The sequence below is a fragment of the Trichosurus vulpecula genome, chromosome 6 (assembly GCF_011100635.1).
Source record: "Trichosurus vulpecula isolate mTriVul1 chromosome 6, mTriVul1.pri, whole genome shotgun sequence".
Lineage (NCBI taxonomy): Eukaryota > Metazoa > Chordata > Mammalia > Diprotodontia > Phalangeridae > Trichosurus > Trichosurus vulpecula.
Genome location: NC_050578.1, coordinates 85,197,027 through 85,210,244, shown reverse-complemented (window position 1 = coordinate 85,210,244; position 13,218 = coordinate 85,197,027). Strand labels below are relative to the sequence as shown.

Here is a 13,218-nt window from a genome sequence, read left to right as displayed (position 1 = left end):
GCAAATCATTGCATCTCTCTCACTCTTGGTTTCCTCACCTGCAAAATGGAGGGAGAGACAAGGCAATGAAGATCACAGTATCATATAGTTAAATATAGAAGAAACCTCAGAGGCCATCTAGTCCTACCTCCTTTATTTTATAGATGAGAAAACTTAGGAAGGCCCAGATGAATAGCTTAACTTTTTGACAAAGTTGCCTCAGGTTGTCCCTAATTGTTTCCAACTCCATCTTCTGCATACTGGTCTATACCTAGAGCCATTTAGTTTGAGGTAAACTGGCTATTCCTGTTGTTAAATTTTCGGTGTAAACATTTACATTTCAGAGATGCTATGAACACTACTTAATTTGTTGTCTCTAGACTTAAGAAAGCACTGAGGAAAATGCTAATAATTCAGATTAAACTTAAAAGCATATGCTGCATTATTTTCCCCAGAGAGCCATAAACATTTACCAGGACAACCCTTAGTTAGAGGCTACCTCCAGCATCAGCAAAGCACCAATGTGAGACAGAATCAGAAGAAGCAATGAGTCTGAGTTGCAGAGGAGGGCCATTCAAATCTGCAGCAGCCAAGGAGAAAACATTTTTACACCAAAACCACCAGCACACAGAGTGAACTCCAATTTCAGATGCCTGAAAAGGAAGAAGAAGCCTGAGGGAGAAAAGGCCAAAAGGTGTTTCTGTTAGAAATCATTTTGAACCAATTGTGAAGTAAATGTGGAATTGTTTGAGGAAAAAGATGATTTATTGAGGAATCTAAGTGGAGTCCTATACAAATTATGATTTAAAAAAAGAAAAAGCTGAGCTTTGAGTGAATTCATAGTTAATGAAGAAAGGGAGAACTTTATCACTGTCAAGGGCAAAGAGGAAACTGCTGATCACAGAACTTCGGGTTTCAATTGTAAGATAAGTGAATGGGCAGCACGAGTTGGCAGTGAAGATTCTTATAAAGCCTGAACTAAATAGGCATGTAGAGGAAAGGGAAGGATATAACCTTGTGCACTCATGAATGATTTATTTCATGGAAGGGCAAACTCAATTGGGACCCAGATGTCTTTCAAAGCTTTGCTGGTTATAATGAACTTCTCATTTGAGCTAAGTGTGAATAATATGGCCAGGTGATTTCTAAAGCTTTGGTGAAATGGACTTTTATTTCATACTGATGTCTCAGCAATAGAACATCAGAGAGAGATAGAGAGAGACAGAGCGCGAGAGAGAGAGAGAGACAGCGAGACAGCCAGAGAGCGAGAGAATCTCTAAGAGGAAAAATTTATTACAACCAAAACCAGAACTACCACCACACTTTGAAAACAAATAAGTTTATACCCTTGCATGAACAGCCTCAAGTGAATCTGGCTTTTTACCTCCATCTCAAGGTCCTGGTCTATTTAAATGCCTAGAGAATCAGCTTAAGGAACTAGTTTTTAAAAAACATTTTGTAAGGATGAGGAACATAATCATACAATTTTTAAAATAAATTTTATTGATATCTTGTGTTTGTTCAATCATCATTTTTTTTCAACATCCATTTCTCTCTCTCCTGCCAAAGAGCCATCCCATGTAAGTGTTAGAAAAGTGGTAAAAATGTCTGAAAACTGTTAAATACTTAATGGGCTATATTTGCTTTAATGTGGATGATATAGTAAAGAGTACGGTTCATCTGAGATGATTTGACCATAATTTGTGAAAATTATGAAGTTATATGTTAATAAATAGTTTGTATTGGAGTTACATCTTTGAGCCAACTTAGCACTAATAGACCTTAGATTTAAAGATTTCAATTTTGCCTTCGGGGTTAATAGGCAATACAGAAGAGGATTAGAGTGACCAGAATTTTTCTGGGGTCTTGAGTGAATGTCATGTATTCACTATATATGTGAAATTCCAGGATGTGGTTATTCTTAATTCATAAAGGAAGGATAAATAAAATGTCCTTATGCACTCAGTATTAAATGTTATTGAAACATGAGAAAAATAATAACTTAGCACTAAGGTGTGATTAATGAAATTTTGCTATTTGAGGTAAAATTTGTTGGCATTGTTTCATGTGAGAGTGAAAAAAGAGATGCTATTTCCGGGGGTGGAGCCAAGATGGCGGCTGGAAAGCAGGGACTTCCATGAGCTCCCCACCACGTCCCTCCAAAAACATATAAAAATGGCTCAGAATAAATTATAGAACTGCAGAACCCACAAAATAGCAGAGGGAAGCAGGGATCCATCCCAGGACAGCCTGGATGGTCAATGGATGAGATCTATCATGCATGGAGCGGAGGGGAGCAGAGCTCTGCGTGGGAGGCAGCAGGACCAACCAGACTATGAGCCAGGCAGGACAGGCCCTAGCACCCTGAATCAGTGAGCTGTGGCAGTTACCAAACTTCTCAACCCACAAACACCAAAGACAACAGAGAAGGTTAGTGGGAAAAGCTGCAGGGGAGAGAGTTCAAGGTTTGGCCACTGCCCCAGGGGCAGCGGGGGAGGTGCAGCTACAGAACTACAGCTGCAGTTACTTCCAGCCCCAGGCCCATGTGGTGGGAGGAATTAAGTGGCGGATCAGAGCAGGAGAGCAGAGCCTGCTGAAGATTTGTGTCAGGTTGGTGGTTCTTGAGGAAGGACGAGTGCTGGGGTGGCAGAGCTAGCTGTATAGAAATAGCTCTGAAATCAACAGTGCATCCCCTCAAGCTTGGAAGAAAGTACTCTTTGCTCTACAAGCAGTCATACCCCAATGAAAAACTCAAGGGTCAAGTAAGTTGGCTGGGAACATGGCCAGGCAGCGAAAACACACCCAGATTCAGTCTCAGACTTTGGAATCCTTCGTTGATGAAAAAGAAGACCAAAACATACAGCCTAAAGAAGTCAACAAAGTGCAAGAGCCTACACCAAAAGCCTCCAAGAAAAACATGAACTGGCCCCAGGCCATGGAAGAGCTCAAAAAGGAGTTGGAAAAGCAAGTTAGAGAAGTAGAGGAAAAATTGGGAAGAGAAATGAGAATGATGGAAGAAAACCATGAAAAACAAGTCAATGACTTGCTAAAGGAGACCCAAAAAAATATTGAAGAAAAAAACACTTTAAAAAATAGACTAACTCAAATGTCAAAAGAGCTCCAAAAAGCCAGTGAGGAGAAGAATGCCTTGAAAGGCAGAATTATCCAAATGGAAAAGGAGGTCCAAAAGACCACTGAAGAAAATACTACCTTAAAAATGAGATTGGAGCAAGTAGAAGCTAGTGACTTTATGAGAAATCAAGATATTATAAAACAGAACCAAAGGAATGAAAAAATGGAAGACAATGTCAAATATCTCATTGGAAAAAACACTGACCTGGAAAATAGATCCAGGAGAGATAATTTAAAAATTATTGGACTATTTGAAAGCCATGATCAAAAAAAGAGCCTAGATATCATCTTTCAAGAAATTATCAAGGAGAATTGCTCTGATATTCTAGAGCCAGAGGGTAAAATAGAAATCAAAAGAATCCACAGATCGCCTCCTCAAATAGATCCCAAAAAGAAAACTCCTAGGAACATTGTCGCCAAATTCCAGAGCTCCCAGGTCAAGGAGAAAATACTGCAAGCAGCCAGAAAGAAACAATTTGCATATTGTGGAAAAATAATCAGGATAACACAGGATCTGGCAGCTTCCACATTAAGGGACCAAAGGGCTTGGAATATGATATTCCAGAGGTAAATGGAGCTAGGATTAAAGCCAAGAATCACCTACCCAGCAAAACTGAGTATCATGCTCCAAGGTAAAACATGGATTTTCAATAAAATAGAGGACTTTCAAGCTTTCTCAGTGAAAAGACCAGAACTGAATAGAAAATTTGACTTTCAAACACAAGAATCAAGAGAAGCATGAAAAGGTAAACAAGAAAGAAAAATCATAAGGGACTTACTAAAGTTGAACTGTTTTGTTTACATTCCTACATAGAAAGATGATGTGTATGATTCATGAGACCTCAATATCATAGTAGCTGAAAGGAATATGCATATAAATATATATATATATATATGTGTGTGTGTGTGTGTGTGTGTGTGTGTGTGTGTAAACATATATATACATATGTGTGTGTCTGTGTGTGTATATATGTAGGTATATATACATATATATGTATGTATGTATATATATATATGTACACAAACGGCACAGGGTGAGTTGAATATGAAGGGATGATATCTAAAAAAATAAAATCAATTTAAGGGATAAGAGAGGAATATACTGAGAGAGGGAGAAAGGGAGAGATAGAATGGAGTAAATTATCTCGCATAAAAGTGGCAAGAAAAAGTGGTTCTGTAGGAAGGGAAGAGGGGGCAGGTGAGGGGGAATGAGTAAATCTTGCTCTCATAGGATTTGACCTGAGGAGGGAATACCATACATACTCAATTGGGTATCTTACCCCACAGGAAAGAAGGAGGAAGAAGATAAAAAAGGGGGAGGTGATAGAAGGGAGGGCAGATGGGGGAGGAGGCAATAAAAAACAAACATTTTCAAAAAGGGACAGGGTCAAGGGAGAAAATTCAATAAAGGGGGATAGGTTAGGAAGGAGCAAAATATAGTTAATCTTTCACAACATGAGTGTTGTGGAAGGGTTTTACAGAATGATATGCATGTGGCTTGTGTTGAATTGCTTGCCTTCTTAGGGAGGGTGGGAGGGGAGGGGAGAGGGGAGAGAATTTGGAACTCAAAGTTTTAAAAACAGACATTCAAAAACAACAACAAAAATAGTTTTTTCACGCAACTAGGAAATAAGATACACAGGCAATGGGGCAGAGAAATTTATCTTGCCCTACAAGAGAAGAAGGGAAAGGGGGATGGGAGGGCAGTGGGGTGACAGATGGGAGGGCTGACTGGGGAATGGGGCAATCAGAATATATGCCATCTTGGAGTGGGGGGGAGGGTAGTAATGGGGAAAAAATTTGTAATTCAAACTTTTGTGAAAATCAATGCTGAAAACCAAATATATTAAATAAATTTTAAAAAAAAATTGTTGACATTACAATTTGATATTATTCTAAGTTTTGATTTCAGGTATAATTGTCTGAACTGTCATGAAGCCAGTGGCCAACCATTCAAGGAGAATGCCAAGTGCTGCCCAAAGGGAGTGCAGTCTGAGAACTGCTACAGGTGGGTGTCTGTTTCTAAGACAAGAAGATGACCTTGCATAGCCAAAGGTAGGATCCTCTTGACTCAGTTTCCCATTGTGTTATTTCCTTGCTGAACAGGAAATTTTCCCATCTGATTAATTTTGTACCTGGTTATGATGCCCTATGAACAACTGTGAAACTCTGTATGTGGAGGATTGTTACCTTTGACTCTTGCCTGGAATCAAACAGAGCTATGGGAGTTTTTCCCCTGTTGTGGCTTGTGTCAGATCAATCTGAACCCTTGAAGAAATAGTCTTGATATTACCATAACCAGGTGCCTCCTTTTTCTTTCAGAGCAAATTTCTATAAACAAGGTGTGCTAAGAGTGGAAGTTTTGTTGTTGCAATACTAAATCTATTCATTAATAGATTAATGCTAAAACATCTGAGTTACTATAATCAGATGCAAGTATAAAAGATCTTAATATTTTATGCTTAAAGTACTTCATTCCTTCCAGATCATACGAAGATAATAAATGTATCATCAAAAATGTGTTGTTATATTTTTAACTTAATGCAGCAGCAAACTTTGAGAAAGCAACAAGATTAGATGATTAGAAATTCAAGAACTAGGATACACACACATACACATATATGTGCACGTATACAAACACATATATACACATATATACATATGTGTGTGTACGTGTGTGTATAATTGGCTTCCAAATGTGTCTAATAGGATATATAGGTTTGGGTATGATTTTATAATAAGTCTCAAAATTGAATTAAGGTTTTTACATATAAAATTGCCTTAATAATAGTAAAGAATTTTAAATCATGTCTTTTTTTTCTTATTTTGAAGTCTCTGTCTGATAATATTAAGAGACTGAAGGGTTCATTTTACAAGTCAGGCCATCATAGATTTTTTTAAAGATTCTTCCTCAAGTATCTTAATGGCATTATAGATATCAGGTACAGAGTTTAGGTAAAGATAGAAAAACAAGTGGTATATAAAAAACTTAAATTCTCTGAAGTTTCAAGTGAATTATGGGTTCCTGATCACTTGTTCTTCTTATAGCTCTGCTGTTAATAAAATTAAATTAACAAAGTTTGAGGGAGTTTTCAACACATGCACTAATTACTGGAAAAGCAAATTTAGGAGGTTGTACTTAATTGTATTGAGTCTTGCTACTGGCAGATTTTAGTACAATTACGTAGGAATCTCTGAAAGTGACTTGGAGCCAGAGAAGCAGATCTACTAGGAACTAGAAACTTTGAAAGCTCCCCTGAGGATAAGGCCTATTCCAGAATGTCCAAGGGATGATGTTCCCTAGGACCAGACAACAACACAGATGAAACATCTGTGACTCAAGATGAAATGTGTTGATCAACTTAACATTGGGAGAGGGTTACCAGGTTAAAAGGACATGACGTTATTTAATATCAGTGATCGTTATCGTATTACTTTGGCCTTTTGTTTCATGGTATTTACGTTTGTTATCTCAGTGACCTTGGTGATATTATGTAAATCTCCCCTCTCAAATTAGTACATGGCAAGCCCTCTGAGTGGTTTAATCTATAACCTGTCTTAATTTACACATAGAACCTATTTAACAAGATTTGTCTCCTTAAGGGATATATGAAATCATGACCCTGCTTCGCTAAGTTGGTTCAGCTTTTGTGACATTGAAGGAAGCATAGTATTATGATTGTAGTAGTCATGGTCACACTTGTTTCCTATCATAAGTTTAAGTCCCCTAGTTTATATCCAGCTACTTTGTTTTCCAGTCATTTTAATCACGTCCAACTCTTTATGACCACATTTTGGGGGTTTTCTTGGCAAAGATATTGTAGTAGTTTGCCATTTCTTTCTCCGGCTCATTTAACAGATGAGGAAACTGAGGCAAACAGAGTTAAGTTACTTGGTCACACAGCGAGTAAGTTCTTCAGGTCAGATTTGAACTCATGAAGATGAGTCTTTCTGATTCCAAGCCAACTATACTGCCTAGATGTCCCTTATATCCACTAATGCTCACTCAAATTGATTTGGCATTAGCAGCAGAGATTGGGATAATGCAGCTGAGGACAGAAGAATGACATAGATCTGATTGTGGTACTGCACCAAGTGTATCTCCTCATTCAAAATGTGGGACAATCAGAATACTTAGGGAGGCTCTTCCTCCTCATTCCTCTTCAGCTCCCCTTTTCTACTCACATTGCTGCTTCCTCTGCCACCAGACTGGGATCAAACCAAATCTCCTTAGCCATGGAGTATTACCATTAGCTGGACCAACAGAAACTGCAGGTGCTGAAGGACACTACCAACTAGCTGTGCATCGACTCCATCCAAGCCACCACTGCGGCCGGCTTGGGCCACCTCACATCATGCTGCAGTGCAGAAGAGATCATAGCCATCCTCTTCTTCCACACCATGAGGTACAAACCCCAGGACCCCAGGGACACCAGCAATGACCACTTTGTGCTCTCCAAGGGTCATGTGGCACATATCCTCTATGTGGTCTGGGCTGAGGCTGGCTTCCTGCCAGAGGCTGACCTGTTGAACTTAAGGAAGACCACCTCCATTCAAGATGGCCACCCAGTCCCTATAAAAGCCTTTACAGATGTGGCTACTGGCTCCCCGGGTTTGCAGCAGTGTGTGGAATGGCCTACATAGGCAAATACTTAGACAAAGCCAGCTACTGTGTCTATTGTTTTCTGGGTGATGGGGAGGGGTCTGACGGCTCCATGTGGGAGGCCATGGCCTTCAACAGGATTCTACAAGTTGTACAACCTGGTTGCTATCTTGACATTAGCCAGCTGGCCCAGAGCAACCCTGCCCCACTGCAGCACCATGTGGAAGTGTACTAGAAGCTATATGAATCATTTAGGTAGAATGTCATGGTTGTGGATGGACACAGTAAGGAAAAGCTCTGCAGGGTCTTCAACCAGGTCAAGGATAAGCCACTGGCTATCATTGCAAAGACATATAAGAGCAGAGGAATCTCAGGTGTGGGAGATAAGGAAGCTTAGCATGGGAAGCCCCTTCCAAAAACATGGCAGAACAGGTCATTGAGGAAATATACAGCCAAATCCAAAGCAAAAAGATTCTAGCTACCCTCCCCAAAGAGGATGTTCCCACAGTGAACATCACCAATATCTGGATGCCATCTCCCCCAAATTACAAACTTAGAGACAAGCTAGCCACTTGCAAAGGCTATGGCATGGCCCTGGCCAAACTGGGGAGCACCAGTGACCCTATGATTGCCCTGGATGGGGACACCAAGAATTCCATCTTCTCAGAACTTTTTAAAAAGGAACATCCCAATAGCTTCATTGAGTGTTTCACTGCAGAACAGAACATAATGAGCATTGCCATGGGATATGCCACATGGGACAGGACCATGCCTTTCTGCAGTACTTTTGCTGCCTTCTTCACCAGAGCCTTCAACCAGATCTGTATGGCAGCCATTTCTGAAAGCAACATCAACCTATGTGGCTCTGTATCAGGAGGGCCGAGTTTATAATCTCAAAGAAGATCATAAACATGTCTGAAAGGTTCGGAATCGCCGGATAGAAGAAACTCTCAAAGTAGAAGGCAGAAGAATCAAAACATTTATTTAGGCTCCACAGTAACCAACCCATGAACCAGAAGCCCCATTTTGATATGTTGGTCATAATCTTCCAGGCCCAATAAGTACGCCTTGAAAGAGTAACCAGGAGGCTACAGAGAAACATGATTGCGTAAAGCAAAATCATGTTTCCCCCTTGATGGTAATAAGATTACCCACTGGACTGAAGTCTTTGTTCAGCTTCCTCCCGTAGATCAGCTCTGCTGCTGGCAGCTCCTGCCTCAGCTGTGTCTGTTTCTGAAACTGAAGCTGCAACTGAAACTGACGATGTAACGGTCGTAACTGCCTCTGTAACGGTCGTTGTAACTGCCTCTGGCTCCAACCGGAAAAGGAAAGAGAGGAAGAATCTTCAAGCTGTCCTCTCCCCTCTTATAGGGTTTCTGACATCATCAAGCTCCGCCCAAATGACCAGGGCCGATTGGTTCCTGAGTTGGCTCCTCCCCCTAGGGTAGACCAGGTTCTGGAGCTAACACCTCCCCTCAGCCAGCCCCATGACTCCCCACACAGGAAGCCGTCTGCCTCCCGGCATGCTCCCCGGGCCTCCTGCCCCGGAAGAGCAAGCCACAGTGTCCAGAGGCTCAATGAGGCAAGCTGAGCCATTCAAAGAAAACAAAAGCCATTATGGCTACATTCCACCCCTTGTTATAGGATACATAATCTAATCAGCCATGTATCCTAGAACATACATTGTGATTCAATTACAAAGGAAACTAAAACATATCATTCATTATAAAGCAAAACATATCATTTGGTGACATTCCTAAACATTGGTTTAACGATTCAAATGCGATCCACCCCTAGGTCCCAGCAAGATAATCTCTTCAATCAATCATCCCCAAAATAATTATTAATAATTCAAATGTCCACCCCTAAATCCTTGTATCCATTACATAGGATCAATAATATCATAACAATAAAACAACACAGCAAGGATAACACAAAATAAGTAAACAGAACACTATCATCATTTCCACCCCCCCCCTTGAACGATTGGGGCTCAAAATCTTGGGGTGAGGGGTGAAGGTCTCATTTTCCATAGCTTCTTCATGCTGAAATTGGATGTAGAGATGGCCCTGCCCCCAAAAAGTCCCATTCCAGAGGTCATTTCTTTAACAAGCTGGCAGGAATTCCAAGAATGCTACATGCTTAGGCAGTCACCGGAAAGTGCAGAGTGCTTAAGCCTGAAGGAAACAAAACTAGCAACAAGGTTAGCCAAAACAAAGGACAAAAAGAATAGACAAGTATGGACTATAATTCTTCAAATAAATCATCTCAAGTTTGGTTGAGATTTCAGTTATGCAAAGATCCAACATCAGAGCCAAACTCAGGTGGGAAATGTTTCTTTTCAAAAGGAACATAATGAGGAAGCCAAGAGGATCCCACCCTAGATATAGACTAAGATTGTCCTCCCAGCCTTTCCCCAAATGTACAAGTTTTCATCCGTTAATCACACAAGGTCACCTTCAGTCTGAGTGGCTTGTAGGCTTACAGGAGCAGTTCTTATTTCCCTATTTCTCGTGTTATCAAGTCCTCTATACATTCTGTATAATTCATTGGTTGGAATTCCATCTATCATTTCAAAACCTACTCCTGCTCTCAATAAAGCAGTAAACATTTCTTTCCTTGTTACTCTCCTTTGGCGCCAAGTTTGCTGGTTATTCACCCTTCTCTCTCGAGGAGATCTATCCCCTCCCCAGTCACCTAAGTCATGTAACTGTAAAATCTTATTTATCACTGTTGTAAGACGGCTCCCTACTTCTCCAAGCAATAAATTCAAAATTAGTTGTTTATAAGCAGGGGGAGCTGTCCTAATTATTAAATTCCTATGAGACAGTCCCATTGGATCATTGTAATATTTGTCTGCAGTTCCTATCATAATGGCAGTCTTCATTACCTCCTCCTTTAGTCTCATGATACAATCTCTAAGTGAATACCAGGGTCTGTGCTCAGTGGGCCACATAGAATCAGTATCATATCTCTTATTGCATCCCACAGCGGCTAATGCCAACAGAGTAGTCTTGCTATCACCATCTCCTTGCTGATGATGTTCCCTAAAAGCTTGTTGAACTAGAGGATCATGGCTGATACCTATGAATCTCATGCAGTCTGTCCCATCTACTGATATTCCACCAGCCCCTTGATCACTGAGTCTTACCATCCAAGATATCAATGGTTCTCCTATTCTTTGGCTGAATCTACTCAAAATATCTGTGACCTCTTGCGGTGAGAAATCTTCCTGAATTTCCCTTGTAACTGAATCTTCACCTCGGGTTTCTGTCTTCCTCCTTTGTATGGGTCGAGCCCTTGTCTGATCATTTAACCATCTCCTATTCTCTGTGTGAGGCACATCCTGAACCCCAGTAGTGTTTTGTGCCTCAGCCGGCTCTTTCTGGGCTGGGTTGAAATGCACTCTGGGCTTTTTTGGTCTCCTGTTGCTCTTAGCCACATTAATAGAAAAGTTCTCATTTGAGTCAGTTTGGTCTTCTGCTATCTGAGATTTCCCTTCTTCCTGTGGGGTAGGAGTGCCCCCATGTCTTTCACTTAATCTCAATCTTTCGTATACTAGCCGGTAGGCTGATAACACTATCCAGCTTTGCCTAGATAGTGATGCCCCTGACTGAATCCCAACTTCTCGTAAACACTTTTCTAAATCCCTAGGATCTCCTCTCCGTAGCCTTGGTTCCCAGTTTTCACAGGGTCCAGCTTTTTTAGCCAATTCTTTTGCTAGGGAGGAATAAAATGGATCCTCCCATCCTGGGATATTTATCTCCTCCTCTGGAATTGTTCTGCTTCTAAATAGAGATCTTATACCTAGCGATCCTGTTCGTGACGCCAAATGTATCAGGAGGGCCGAGTTTATAATCTCAAAGAAGATCATAAACATGTCTGAAAGGTTCGGAATCGCCGGATAGAAGAAACTCTCAAAGTAGAAGGCAGAAGAATCAAAACATTTATTTAGGCTCCACAGTAACCAACCCATGAACCAGAAGCCCCATTTTGATATGTTGGTCATAATCTTCCAGGCCCAATAAGTACGCCTTGAAAGAGTAACCAGGAGGCTACAGAGAAACATGATTGCGTAAAGCAAAATCATGTTTCCCCCTTGATGGTAATAAGATTACCCACTGGACTGAAGTCTTTGTTCAGCTTCCTCCCGTAGATCAGCTCTGCTGCTGGCAGCTCCTGCCTCAGCTGTGTCTGTTTCTGAAACTGAAGCTGCAACTGAAACTGACGATGTACGGTCGTAACTGCCTCTGTAACGGTCGTTGTAACTGCCTCTGGCTCCAACCGGAAAAGGAAAGAGAGGAAGAATCTTCAAGCTGTCCTCTCCCCTCTTATAGGGTTTCTGACATCATCAAGCTCCGCCCAAATGACCAGGGCCGATTGGTTCCTGAGTTGGCTCCTCCCCCTAGGGTAGACCAGGTTCTGGAGCTAACACCTCCCCTCAGCCAGCCCCATGACTCCCCACACAGGAAGCCGTCTGCCTCCCGGCATGCTCCCCGGGCCTCCTGCCCCGGAAGAGCAAGCCACAGTGTCCAGAGGCTCAATGAGGCAAGCTGAGCCATTCAAAGAAAACAAAAGCCATTATGGCTACAGGCTCACACTGAGGGGGTCCTTCTCAGAAGGCCCTTGAAGATCCTGCCATGTTCCATAGCATTCCCAATAGGACAGACAGTCTTTTACCCGAGTGATGCTGTGGCTGTTGAGAAAGCCGTTGAGTTAGCTGCCAACACCAAGGGCACCTGTTTCACAAGGACTGACCCCCCAGACAATGCAGTCATTTTCAACAAAAATGAGAACCTCCAGATTGGCCAGGCTAAGGTGGTCCTGAAGAGCAAGGATGACCAGGCAACTGTGACTGGAGCTGAAGTGACCCTCCATGAAGCCTTGGCAGCTGCAGAGCAGCTGAAGAAAGAAAAGATCAACATCCAGGTGCTTGATCCCTTTACAATTAAGCCCCTGGATAAGAAACTCATCCTTGACAGTGGCCAAGCAACCCATGGCCACATCCTGACTGTGGAAGACCATTACTATGAGGTAGGCATAGGAGAGGCTGTGGCTACTGCTGTAGTGGGTGAACCTGGCATCACCATCACTCATTTGGCTGTCTCTAATGTCCTGAGAAGCAGGAAGCCTGCAGAGCTGCTGAAGATGTTTGACATCAACAAGGATGCCATTGTTCAGGCTGTCAAAGTGGCCTTGTCTTAGGCCTTGTCTTAGACACCTGCTGGCAATTCCAGACCAAAACAAGGAGAAGGGAAGAAAGAAAGAAACATTCCTATATCTTTCTATACACTGAGTAACTTTTGTTTCTACTGAAGATCAATCAAAAATAAAAACAATTGTTAAAAATGTTTTGAAAAAAATATTTAGGGAGGAGCTGAGGCAACAGGAATCTCAGCTCCTCACAGTTATGTGATCCAATCAAAATACTTTTGCCCTTAAATGGATAACACTTTTTCTACTCTATAAAAACAGTTCTTGATTCGAATCCCTGGTTAGCCTAG

General features: G+C 41.5%; 1 pseudogene; it reads left to right on the top strand.

Annotated features, from left to right (window-relative positions):
• The first annotated feature begins 7,347 nt into the window (after nucleotides 1-7,347).
• Nucleotides 7,348-12,919, top strand: LOC118854550 (annotated as a pseudogene).
• Nucleotides 12,920-13,218: the final 299 nt, after the last annotated feature.